Below are 14,346 nucleotides of genomic sequence, written 5' to 3' on the forward strand. Positions count from 1 at the left end.
TATCTATCTATCTATCTATCTATCTATCTATCTATCTATCTATCTATCTATCTATGTATCTATGTATCTATCATCTATCTATCTATCTATCTATCATCTATCTGTCTGTCTGTCTGTCTGTCTAATCTATCTGTATATTCTCATTTTATCTTTACAAAAATCTTGTCAGGTAGATTCTATGATGTAATGGATAGAGCACTGGGCCTGAAGTCAGAAGACTTGAGTTCAAATCCTGCACCAGACACTGACTAGATGTGTAACCCTGGACAAGTCACTTCTTCCTCATTTTCTTCAAATGTAAAATGCAGATAATAATGGCACCTCCTTTCCCGGGATGTTTTGAGGATCAAATGGTATAATATTTATAAAGGATAATGCTTAGATAGCTAGTAATTGGGTGAAGTAGAATTCAAACCCAGGTTTTGTAAATGTTCAACTGATTTCTGGATGTTGAAAAAATGTTAAAGTCATTTCAACTAATGACTTATATGAAGATTTTTGACAAATAATTATACATTTTCTGTAATGTGCCACAAAATATATAACAATTATAATGTTTCAGGTATCCTCCTCTGGTTCAGCAAGTTAATAACTGTGTGACCATGGGCAGATCACTTAATCTCTCTGTTTCTTCTTCATCCATAAAAATGGATAATAATACTTGTACTGTTTTTGTGATTCTCAAATGAGATAATGGTCACAAAGTGTTTTGTAAATCTAAAAACAAATATATAAATATTAGTTACTATTTTGGTTCCATGTCATATATGTGTGTGCATATTCCAAAATACTATGTGTGCATTCACCTACTTTGGCCCTCCATAGACTCAATGTGTGCATATAGGATGACTTCTATTCCTGTCAGCTCTGGTTTTCCTTGATTTCAGAGCCATGAATAAAACACTTCGTATCATATGAAGGAACTTCCCAGCTCTCTGGAAGCAGCAGAAACTTGTGTGACTTTGAAAACTAAAATGAATGTATTTCCCTGAAGATATCCTGTGGATCATGTATTTCCAATCATCCCTAAGCTCTCTTCTTCCCACATCCCTGGTTTGCCTCAGGGAAGGTGTTTCCGGCTATGGTATTTTCTCTGCTAGGTTGATTCATACTGCTTGCCATCAACTCCCCAACTTTCAGTCTTCTCAGTCAGGACTCTTACTGTCAGAGAGATTTTCTTACTTCTCACACCTTCCTCCTATACCTGAAACACAGTGGTATACTGGTAAATGTTTAACTAGTGGCTCTTTGAAAAAAAAAAAAGTGTTTGCAGTGAACATTTTAAAATTTAATCTGCCTGAACATTTTCTCCATTACTTTTTTAGAATTAGACAATCAACAAAACAATAAAGCAAGCCCTGATTTGTAGTTTGCTGATTTCCATTGCTTATCCTGAAAATTTAACAATTGGCTTTTGTTAGTAGGCTCACACACCTATAATGATCCCACACTAGAAGCTTTTTTTGTTAGTTTTTTGGGCATTTGGGGTTAAGTGACTTGCTCAGGATCACATAGCTAGTAAATGTGTGAGGCTGGAGTTGAACTCAGTTCCTCTTGGTTAGGGACTCTTTTTGAGATTAAGGTTGAACTACCCCTTAGTTTCTTGTGGAAAAATAGGCAAAATGGGCACACAGAGGTTAACCTAATGATGAACAAGACACCATTGAATACAGCTAGGTCTTTAAAGTTAATGTATACTCTCCTTCCTGCTCGTGATCCAATCTTCTGCATACTTTACCTTATCTCACCCTGACTTAAAATGTCCCTGACCTAGAAGACATAGCAACCTGAGTTTGACTTAAACTAGGGTTGGGTTTTTTTTCTTCATATATGAAATGTATGTAGTAGTTTGTATGCTATGTAAATTATTGTTAATGAATCCAAGAGGATGAAGTTGGAGGTGAATTAATCACAAGTATATGATGTATAAACCCCTTATAAACTTGGATGTTTTATATTTCTAGTATCAATCACAAAACTCTTCTGTCCATTTTAGTGACTTGGAATATGCAAAATAGAGACTCGAAATTAGAGTACATTGTAAATTTTACTTCTTTCAAAAGAGCGATCTCCCATTGCCCACTTAGGTTCTAATGAATAGTCAGACTTAGAAGAGGCTATTTACATTATGATTATTATAGCAGCTTCAAGAAAACCATAATATAAAGACCTTCATTTATCCATCCATTCATTCAGTAACATATAGTAAGCACTTACTATGTACAAGGCACTGTTTCAGACATTGAATGTGCACAAACAAAATGAAAAACTGTCACTGTCCTCAAGGACTTTACATTCTATCAAATTATATCACACTTAAAGAGATATAAATGTAGTATAAGTAGATGGGGGTGGGAGAGAAACTATGCTCACAACTAGTTAAATCCAGAAGGGCTTCCTGTAGAAGGTGGCACCTAAGCTAAGCTGTAAAGGAAGCTGGATTTCTGCAAATCTGGTTGAAAAATGAGTGTTCCTTTCCCACCATTCCGTATAGCACACAGCTGAGGTGTATGTACATATTCATAGACATGTATCATGAGTTATGTGCTGTTTCTCCTGTCATTTGTCTACCATTACCATGATGATTCTCCATTTCTAGTTTCTCCTGTAGATAAGCAACATCTTGGGGGCTCTAAAGATTTATGAAAAGTGTTTCTTGCCCCTGCATTGAATGGTCCCAGAATATCCTTCTATGCTAGTTCTATGTCAGGGTTTGAGTTTTTCTATCTCCTTCCTCAGTGTCAACCAATCAATCACCATGCATTTATCAAGAATTTGTTATACCATGGGCCAAGCACTTGACATACAAAAACAAAAATGAAATTCCCTGTCTTCAAGGAGTTTACATTTTACTGGAGTAGTTAAGTAAGTATACCCAGAATAAATATAAAATGAATTTGAAGTAGTTTTAGAAGAGAGAGTATTAGAAGCCAAGGAAGATCACAAAAGGATTCATGTAGAAGGGTATGCTTGTACTGAGATTCTCCTACTTACTATGTTTTTTCTGCCCAGTTTTCCACCCCACAAATGTGGCACAGAGGAGAATTCTGTATTTTACAATTGGGCTATCATTCGTCCTTGCCTAATAAAAATACTTCACATATTTGTATAGTTTTTTTTAGCTTTCAAAGCACTTTCACATATTGCATATGATTTTACTTGATCATAGTAATTCTGTCAGAGTAAAACAAACTGCTCACACATACACATTAACTTATTTTAAAAATATTTCATTGTTTCAATGTATTTAATTTATTTTAAAAATAATTCTTTCCTGATCAGAATACACCTGGGGTATTGTATTCCATTCCAGGCACCATATTTTATAAAGGACATTAATAAGCTGAAAAGTACCCAGGGAGTGAGATCTGGAGGTTTGGATGATGAAAGATTCATAAGAAATGAATATCTGTTAAAGGAACTGGGGATATTTAGACTCGAGAAGAGAAGACTAAATGGCAACTAGTAACTTTTCAGATATTCAAAATGAGATTAGACTTGTTCTGCTTGACCTCAGAAGGAAGACCTAGAAGCAGTGGATAGAAGTTGAAAAGAGTAAAATTTAGACTTGATGAAAGAAATAAAACATTTTCTAAAGAATGAAAAGTGAAAGGAGTCACTGAAAGAGTAATGAAAAGGTACATACAATTAGGTCTGTTAGTAGGTTGCAACACATTACCAAGTAAGAACTGAGCCAGATAAGTGGCATTAAGAATGCTATTAAAGAAATTTACGACAAGGATGGGCCAGTCATTCATGTGAAGAGAATAAGGGACAGTAGGACATCCTGTTGCTAGATGATCTCTTAAGATCCCTTCCATCCCAAATTTATCATCCATGATCCTGGGTTATAAATAGAGTTATATTTATTTACCAGTGTATTTGGGAAATGCTTACCCTGGCCGAGAGCCCTAGGGGTTTTTGGACTACCTCATCTTGAAGTCTTTTTATAGCTTGAAATCTTATGATTTTATGAAGGAGAAGAATAAAAGGAAGAATATTAAAGGAGAGGAGAATGGCACAGAAAAATCTGACTGAATGGAAAAAACAGAAGAGGATAGAGGATAGATACAGGAAAACCAGAGTAAAGGACAGGGAGAGGCGAGAAATGAGGGCATTTGGGGATGTGGGGAGAAATGTAAAAATAGAGTAGAGAAAATATTTAAAAGAACATGTAAGGGGGGAAAGCAATAGCAATATCCTACATATTTTATCCTATACCCCTTGGAAATATTTACTGAAATTGAAATGCTAGTACCAGAATTAACTTTTAAACAGTTTTAAAACCCTCGTTTTGGAAGAGTATACTATAATGTTAAGTTAGTCTACTTAACACAATTCTTAAATTTTTCAAAATGTGAATTTTAGTCTATTTCCATATTAAGTAAGACATTTCACAACCCAAATGTAACTATTATTCTTCCTGCTTAATTTTCCTAGGGCACTTTTAGAAAATCAGCTATTGCTTTGACTATATTAGGATGGCTTAGTTGTTGGGTATTACTTTAAAAAAGACAACTAGGTACTAAATAAAAAAATTTAATTGTAAAGTTGAGAAAATGTAGGTCTATTTAAAGCTGAGATGACAGTTGTTGAGCATGGTGATGTATCATCTTGACATGAACTGAATGAGGTAGATTAGTGACTGACACTAGCAATGTCAGAATTTACATTACAGCACACACAAACTCCATGGAAATATACTATTAGCACCCACAGTAAGCAGTGATGGGTAATGAGATAAAAATTGACAATGTCAATAGTCATAAGCCCTCACAGTCAAGAATAATGAACTACATTTGTGTACATATATGTGTATATTAATAGATATATACATAATGAAACATACCTTTTATAACTTCCATCCAAATGAAATTTTATGCAGCAACAAATGCTGTGTGAATACATAGGCAGTTCAACTAATTTTGAAGCAGATTAAATGTAGAATGTGTTTGCTTCTTGATACAGTGATAATGATGGCCTTATGATAATTTTTTGGAGGTGAAGGTGCTTGAAAACAATCAATCACCCTTTCACCCTACACATGGACAGAAGGAAAATACTTTGTTTTCTTCCATTTTTCCTTTAAATTATATTCTTGTTAACTGGCTTCCTTTGGTATACCTGACCTCCAAGTACCCTGAACATTAGATTGAAAACAACTGATTCTGGGGACTTGCTAACTCATGAGTTGTTTTCTTTATTCCTTAGAAAGGATATGATAGCTTCCTTAGAATTTTTCTCTTAAGAGGAGTATATTAGAGAAGAAGAACTTTTGTGTGTAGTATAAGCATGCTTGGTAGGTAATTTTTTTAGCAAGCAGACCATCTTCTTTTTAGTGCATATGTGAAGTGTCTTAGAAATCACTGTTATAGGAGTAAAATTCAATACACTTTTGAGAGTATGTAGGTTTTAAAATATGTCTATCTTTCTCTATCATCTCCTCTTCCTCCCTTCCTCCTTTACTCTTGTTATTTTGAAACAATCGCACCAGTGGTGCCAAGTAATCTGAAATTGACAAAAGAGGCTTTAGTCAGGGCTGTGGATTAGTTGGTAACCCCTGTACTAGCAAGTTCAGAAACCTGATGTACAGCCAGAAAGAAAGCAGGGGGCGGTTGTGGAGAGAGTGAAAGCTCCTAAGTACTATTGAAATGACAAGTTGGCTGACACTCTGCAATGGTTTACCTATACTGTGGTAGAGAGGGGACACTTCCAAGGGACTTTGTAGAGTCCAACCACTAGTGAACCCTAATGTATTAGAATGAAAGATGATGAGAGACAAATAGAGGAATGAGATCCAGGAAAAAATTTTGAAACAGTCAAAATCTGGCAACTAAGTTCAGTCTAAATATAAATATTCAAGGATTTTTTACCTGTTCTCTCTCTTTCACACACACACACACACACACACACACACACACACACACACACATCCTCTCTCTGTGTCTTTGTTTTTCTGTCTCTATTTCCCTGTCTCTGTCTTGTTCTTCCTAGTATTGGAACCACTTAGCTAGAAAATACACAAAGTTCATAATTCATTTAAATTCTGGAAATGTTTTTGATGAGATTTTTCTCCAAATATGTAGTTTCCAGGGCTTCTCTTGTTCAACCTTTCCTCTCCCAAATCTATATTTATAAGGCCATTCATTGATTAGATTCAGATTAAGTGAGAACTGATCTGGAGATAATTACCTGGAGATAAACCAAGTCATATAATCATAAAATGTTAGAGCTGAAAGAGACCTTCTACTTCTTATGATCAGTTAAATAATTCTTTCCATTTCTGTGGGTGAGATAAGAAGTGGTTTCTGGACGTGTGGTGTGTTTAGGGTAGAGAGCTCTGGTATATTGAAACTTGATGAAGATCAGTGGCCTTAGGGAGTTCCCTGCCACATTGAAAAGTAAAATGACTAGATCAGGGTAATACAAGCACATCTTCTAGACATCAAGACCAGCTCTCCATCCATTATACCATCCAGTCTCTCATGTTCAACAATCAATTTTTACCAGAAATACGACCCATGCTAGGATGAGATTTCTATTGATTTATTATGAGGTCTGAATAAAATTCACTTTGATATAAAAATTGGAGTATTTGTATCTCCAGGATACTCTTCATGACTGATCCAAACCATTCATTGCAATGATCTTAAGGAATTAGATATATTCCTTTCTAGGGAAATGGCCTTTATTAAGCTTACTATCAGTATGAACAACACAAGTCATACCATCCCTAAAGGAAATTCATATGCTGTGGTTGAGACTGGGGGAAAAGAGAATAGAGATTGAGGAAAATCCATTATTCTTAAAAAGAGAGACTGAGAAAGATAAAAAACAAAGATCAAATAGGCATGATCTTTTCGTATGTGAGCAAAGCAGCCTAAGTAGCCCATTTCGAATATGGATGGCATTTTGGGGAAGTGAAGTACCTATTGGAGCTGTTAAGCTTTTATTGAATGTTTCTTCTTTCAGTTACTCAATAAAATATTATTTCCAGAACAATTTGGATATTAGATTTCTATTTCGAGTTTTCTAATGGACCAATTTCATTTCAAACTGTATTTTTTTAAAAAATAAATCTCCCTGTGACATCATTCCCCATATTGGATCAATTATCTGTGTGCTGAATAAACTTTAATTGAGCCATTTTAAATACGTGCAGCTGTTGTGAAGTGAAACAGGCAGGTAGTTTATCTCATTAGTATTAATTTAAATGTTCGTGGTTTTGCACATTTTTATGTGTGTAGTACATATTTTGCAGTGAAGCTGAAATTGTGTTTTGTAAAAGAATAAGCAGGGCAAGGAAAAAAATTGATAATGATTTATCAAATATTTGGCTCCTGGCTTTTATGCAACTTTTCAAACAAGCTTAAGATGAGATGTTATTATTTTAAATGTATCTGAAATTATTTTGTTTTGTGTTACTTAGTATGAAGTTTAAAATATCTAAGCATTGTTTTTAAACTCATGTGTATTTTTGTATATGTATATGGTATATATTTATATATTCATAGATATGTATGTATGTGCACACACTTATGTTCTGGTATATTTGGTAGTTAACCTAGGTGGAATTCACTCGATGAAAGTATAGTCATCATCAACATTTGCAGTCTTTCTAAATGTTCTTTCCACCAAGTGTACAGAAAGATAGTGAGGAAGATTGTCTTTAGCTTTTATCTCTCACTTGTCTGGCAGCTGTTCTCTCTAGTGCCGGATTTTTCCTGATCGCCAGAACTTTATGCATAGAACTCATTTTAGATTAAAGGACATTTGGGGAACTCTATCCAATAGGTTCCTTCTTTATTATGTCTTTAAAAGAAATCAAAGCTATTTATTTTCACACACTCCTATCTAGTATGTGGAATCTAGCTAGTCAGTTGTGTTTATGAATACTTTTTCTTTTATTATTAAACTCAATGATTATTTGTGGAATGAAATCTAACCTTCATGTTTCCCTTACCACATCTAGAACAAATATATTATATGTTAGAACAACATGAAACAGCCACGTTCTATATCTTCTTTTTTCCTTCATGTGGTTATAGATCAGAATTTCTTATTACACAGCCAGTAAATCAGTGAATGTTTCATTGCTACCAACACAGAGGATATATTCTAAAGGAAGTAAGATTTATTTTACCTCCAACCAATGAATTGATGAACAGTTCCAAATTCTTATGTCAATTAAAAAGAAATCACTCAATAGAACAAAGAAGCTGTAGCCTAATAAGACACTTTTTAAAATAGGGCAGTCATATTTATCTCCACAATGGCACTGGGTAAATAATGGAGATGTACTGCCATTTTAAAATTTAAGATTAAAATAAAATATTTTAAGGAACTTGAATTTGGATTGAAAGCCCAAATCTTATACTTGAAGTCTTTCAAAGATTTAAAAATCTGTCAGTTATAATACTATACTAACAATATAGATATGTGATAGAATTCTCTAAATGGCCAGATTTTCTTTTAACCCTGTCCTAAAAGGCCTTAGATATTTAAAAATAATTGCTATATTATTGTGATTAGAATTTTTGTTTTTTGAGGGGGAAAAGAGGGGATTGGATATTCATCAGCAAAGGAAAAAACTGATGAGAAAATTTCCATTTAGGGTAATTTTCCATTTAGGATTTTCCTTTAGGAAAATTTCCATTTAGGATAACCAATGTTGGTTGGTTGGTTGTTGTCCTGTGTTCTAGAGGAAGACCAAAATCACATCACTGTGTTAGAGTCAAGTTACATACAGTGCTTCTGACTGTAGTTGATCAGACCAATATGATCTTGGGCATAAATAGTCCATGTGAACATTTGGGATGGATTCTCTAAATTTGCACATCTCACGTTTCTTTTGAGCTACTTCAATTTTGCTTTCCTCATAGAACACAGCACCTTCTCTGATGAGAACAAGCCATGCTGGGTGGTCCTGTACCAATGTCTCCCATGTCACACAATTAGTTACAAAGTTCTTAAGAGAGACTTTGAGAGTGTCTTTGTATTGCTTCTTTTGATCACCATGTAAGCACTTGCCCCATGTGAATTCTCTATAAAATAGTCTTTCAGGCAAATGTACATTGAACAGTATAGCCAACCCATTGGCCAACCTGACTCTCCTCAGTAGAGTTTGAAAGCTTGGCATTAGTTTGAGAAAGGCCCTCAATGTCTGGTATCTTATCCTGCCAAGTTTAACCAATGCACATCTACATTAGTAAAGGAAATTTTCTCATCAGTTTTTCCCTAGTCCAATAAAGACCCAATACTCTATTCCCCCCAAAAACAAAAATACTAGCTATAATAATATGCCAATGGTTTGAAAATAGTTAAGGTCCTTTAGGGGCAAGGTTAACAGAAAAGTTTGACTATTTTGAGAATTTTTTTTGCCTTTGGTATCACAGTCTGTATGTGTTAGAGGTAGGACTTGAGTCTTCCTGACTCTAAAGCCAACTCTCTTCATTGGGCTTCATTGCCCCTCTAGTCACACCATGACTAGAATAGCAGAACTAATATTTGTAAAAAAAATATTCCCCCTCACCCAAAGGAATTGTTAGTAAATGTTATATCAGAATGCATTCACTGGACAACCTGACTCACATCACACTCCTCTTGTGATCATATTCAACACCAAGATACATATAATAACACCTATGCTAGAAGAGCAACACTAATTACTTTGTTAGAAATACAGGTACAGAATGGTCCCATCTCAGTTACTAGGAAAATCTTTGTTCTCTTTCTTTCTTATTTTGTCTCTTATCTTACGGTGGTGTCATTTAGGATAAAATACATCTAAACCTTGTGTTGTTCAGTCATTTTCAGTTATGTTTGGCTCTTTGTAACCTCATTTGGAGTTTTCTTGGCAAAGATATTGGTGTGGTTTGCCATTTCCTTCTCTAACTCATTTTACAGATGAGGAAACTGCAGCGAACAGGGTTAAGTGACTTGCCCAGAGTCACACAGTTTGTAAGTGTCTGAGGCTGGATTTGAACTCAGAGAAATGAGTTTTCCTGACTCCAGGCTTGGCACTCTATTCACTACACTAACAAGCTTCCCCTAAATCTTTTGAAATCATATTTAAAGTGTGTATTTTTATTACCTATGTATCTGAATGTTTGTAGTATGTAAAGAACACTCTTTAAAAAAAAGTTTACTAAAGTTATTACTTGAAAATTTCCATATAATCCATATACTTTGTCAAGATCATTTCCCACCTGAAGTATACAATTCCATGAGGAAAAGGACTCTCTTTGCTTTCACTGCAAGTTGATAGTGGAATAGGAATTAGAACTCAGAGTTACTGCCTCATGTCTTGAACTATCTTGCCTCTTTAAAAAAAAAGTTACTGAAAGATAAAAGAGAAAAGTTAGATTAACTTCTAAGCACTTTTTCAAAATTTTGCATGTTATACAACCTCTAGTTTTCTGGTTCTTCTATTCATTCTCTCAGAGGTGGTTAAAGGAATGTCTAGCTCCACACATAGTTGAAAGATGAAATACAAAGGTGGGAGGTTCCTTCTTATCATTCCTTCCATATGGGCTAAGGCATCCTCCTGAGTCATGTATGCTTTCCTTGTCTCCAATGTATATTGACTTCAGGGCACCAAAATGTTTCCCAAGATGTCATCTTGTTATTGGCTTATAGGTCCCTATATACTGATATATTTCATCATGCATTTTGGGAAATATTTATTTTTTTGCTCATATTATAGCTTTAGATTATTCTTTTAGGGATGGAAGAGCTCACAGAGTATGAAAATGAAAGAAATTTGGCCATGAGACTACTTTAAAAATGAAATACATATTTTTACTTCAATTTGGTATAAGAAAACAATATTCATTTTGGATTTTTCTCATGGGATTTTATTTTGTTTCCTTGTTTATTTGCAACTAAACAGAATTGTTTTTTTTCTCCCTAAATTATACTTGCATTTACTTACCTTTTGTCACCTCAGCAGCAACAAAAACAATAACCTTCAGAGAGAAATGTTGCACTTTTAAGAAACCAGTATAGTATAGGAAAAGAATTTGTGTATAAAAAGTCAGCCTAGCTCCTCTGACCTTAGCTCAATGTCCTCATCTTTGAGGTCCCTAACTGAAACCTTCCCTCAAAGTACCATATTCTTGGTCCCATCAGTGTCCCTGACCTTAATGCTGTATTAAATGTAAGCTTTTTCTGGAATATGAACTTTTTGAGGGCTGAGACAATATCAATTTTTATTTTTGTATGTTTAGAACCTAGTGCTTGGGACATATAAGCACTTGATGAAAGCTCATTTAAATGAATTGAATTATATTAGGAGGGAAACAATCAGATCTAATTTACACTTGGTGATAAGTAGCTGATATTTCCTAATTGACCTGATACCTCTCCGAACATATTTCTAGCCAAATTAGAATTATTCACTCAAACTCTTCTCTAATTAGTAGAATTTCAGGTAGAAGTAAGAGGAGGCATTTTTAGGCAGGCAGTCCCTTTTGGTACTACTGGATATTCTTGGTCTTGTCTATAATTGGGATAGAAAAACAATTTGTATGGTGTGTATATGTAAACATCACACACAAACATGAATCTGTTGTATATTTTATGTATGTATATGTGATACTTTCTGATACATATCAAAAAGTAATATTGTGTGAACTAAGATGTGCCATGAGTGAATAATGTCCCATTTAATATAACTATGTATAACAAAACCCAACACAGTATAAGTCTTTAAAGTAGGTGTTAGTGCCAGTTTTCACAGACTCACATTAAAAAGTGTTCTCCAAATCTATTTCTAAATCTGTGGTGCCATCTATGTTACATGACTGCTTTTCTTAGTATCAGCAATGGAATCTATCATAGTATTTGTTCTGAGTATAGAGCAGTACCTTCCAATGATACTCCACAAATTTATTCATCTCATTGATATAATCAGTGTCATTTTTATTATCCATAAAGATAAAAATCACATTATTCCTATTGGTGTTCATATCAAAATAGTATCATGTAGACAGAAATTTCCAGATGGAGGTGTCATTCTCAAAAGTCATCACTAAGTGATTAGATAATCATATTTATTGAAAATGTATGTCTCCTATTTCTTAAGAGTCTGGGCACATGTTTTTGTTTATATTCTAATGAATTTTTGACACATGTAAACATGTAGCTCAAGTGGAACTTGAAGGTGGGCTTGTCTAGACAATTCTTCTAAAAACATCTCAGCTGAACATTTCTTTTTGGCAATGGGAAGATCAACTTCCCATAATATAACCCTGAGTTAACATATTTGCTTTTGAATTGTAGTTTTTAGATTTAATTTTGAAAATTGTACTGAATTCAATCAAGAAAAAAGCAATAGAATAAAAAATTTGCAGATAAACCAAAAAGCAGATAAAGCGATGCATGAATTTGTATTGTTCATTGTATGAACCCTGAATTTTTAATAAAAATTAAAACTGAAGTTTGGAGGTTTAATTCTCATTCAAGTGATCAGTCAAAATTTATCATCAAAGGAAAGGATGAAAATATAAGAAGCATTACCACCAAAAAGAAGGTTGTGTCTGTTGGCCAAAAAGGCAAAGCATTTCTTACCTAAGTAAGTTTAGTACTCAAATTGAATAATTCATCTAAGAAAAAAAATGCCCACAATCAATTTTTCAAGCATTTTTATTTCACATAAAAATCTGCTGAAATATTTTAAACCAGGTAATATAATCATGAAAAAATAGGTACATGATCATGACTTTCAAAAACTTAAATCTTCATTTTGTGAGTTTATGCTATATAGGAAAGGTAAGTTTTAAGTGTGGGATAATGAGAAGGCAACTTTGATGTTTTGTTATTGATGATGATGATGCCTGAAGTGTTTAGGAACTAAGCCAGAGTCCTAATTTTCCCAGTTCTCATTGATTGAAACATTTCTGTGACACTTCTCCAGGGCAGTTCTAAATTCCTGTGTTTCAGTGAAACATTTCACATGTATTATGACTTCCAAGTTGTATCTTCCAACTTGTGTTACTGGGGAACCACTGTGCCACTTCCTTTATACATGGGACTCAATAGCTATTAACTGAGCACCCACTATCTGCCATGTGATATACTAATCCCTGGATAAACAATGACAAAAATAATGCAGTCCCTGCCCTCTACAAGGAAGTTACATTTTATTAAAAGGAAAAAATAGTTGGACTTTCTGGTAAATATAATAGTGGGGCTTAGATACTATTAAGGGATCTTGTAATGATTGAGACTGTGAATAGAACGCTTTGTTGCAGAAGTTATATTGGCAAATACCTAAAAGTCTAAGCCTGTAAGACTTTCTCACCAATGCTTTGAGAAATGTTCCTAGCCCTATCTGTACAAAGTCCCTACTTATGTTGCCTCTATTTTGTGGGTTGTCTGTCTCAGAAATTGCACCCTAACTTGAAGTCCTACAATAGACATCACTTAGGAAATTGGAATGGGTCTAGAGAAAAAGAGGTTCTAAGTCTTAATTAGACTTATATTTATTAGACTTAATGAGACTCCCAGTGTTTAAGTCCTTTGTAGATTTCTATGGTCCTATTTTTTCAGGTTCTCCTCATAATTATATGTCTATACACACACATATATATATATATATATGTAGCACATATGTGTATCCAATATCTATGCTAAGAAAGATCTACAGTTGTGTAGACAAGGATCTTAAAGTGATTGGAAGGGCAAGGTGGTCAGCGACTTTGGAAAATGTCATTTGCTATATTTGCAAAGCCATTATACATCCCCCCTTCTTTAGTCCATTCTTTCTTTATTTTTAGATTAAGCATCTTGACTATTCTTTTTCTGATTTAAAAAAAAAAGTTTTTTGTTTTCTCCATACTTCAAGTTAACAAAACAGTCATTTAGCCGTCCATGATATAACACTGGCTCAAAGAGGCAGAGTGGTGTAGGAGTGAAGATGCAAATTAAGCAACACCTGGATTCTCTCTCTCTCTCTCTCTCTCTCTCTCTCTCTCTCTCCCTCTCCCTCTCCCCCTCTCTCTCCCCCCCCCTTTTTTTTAAGCAATCAGGGTTAAGTAACTTGCTCAAGGTTACACAGCCAGTTATTTCACCTCTCTTGCTCCCTCTTTTCCTCCCTCTCTCTCTCTCTCTCTCTCTCTCTCTCTCTCTCTCTCTCTCTCTCGCTCTCTCTCTCTCTCTCTCTCTCTCTCTCTCTCTCTCTCTCTCTCTCTCTCTCTCTCTCTCTCTCTCCCTCTCTCTCTCTCTCTCTCCCCCCCCCCTTTTTTTTAAGCAATCAGGGTTAAGTAACTTGCTCAAGGTTACACAGCCAGTTATTTCACTGGGTGTGGTGCTGAGTGTCTGAGCCCGGGATTCGATCTCCAGGTC

The sequence above is a fragment of the Petaurus breviceps genome, unplaced genomic scaffold, assembly GCF_028583685.1.
Source record: "Petaurus breviceps papuanus isolate PSGF00001 unplaced genomic scaffold, PetGlider_PUasm1.0 84, whole genome shotgun sequence".
Taxonomy (NCBI): domain Eukaryota; kingdom Metazoa; phylum Chordata; class Mammalia; order Diprotodontia; family Petauridae; genus Petaurus; species Petaurus breviceps.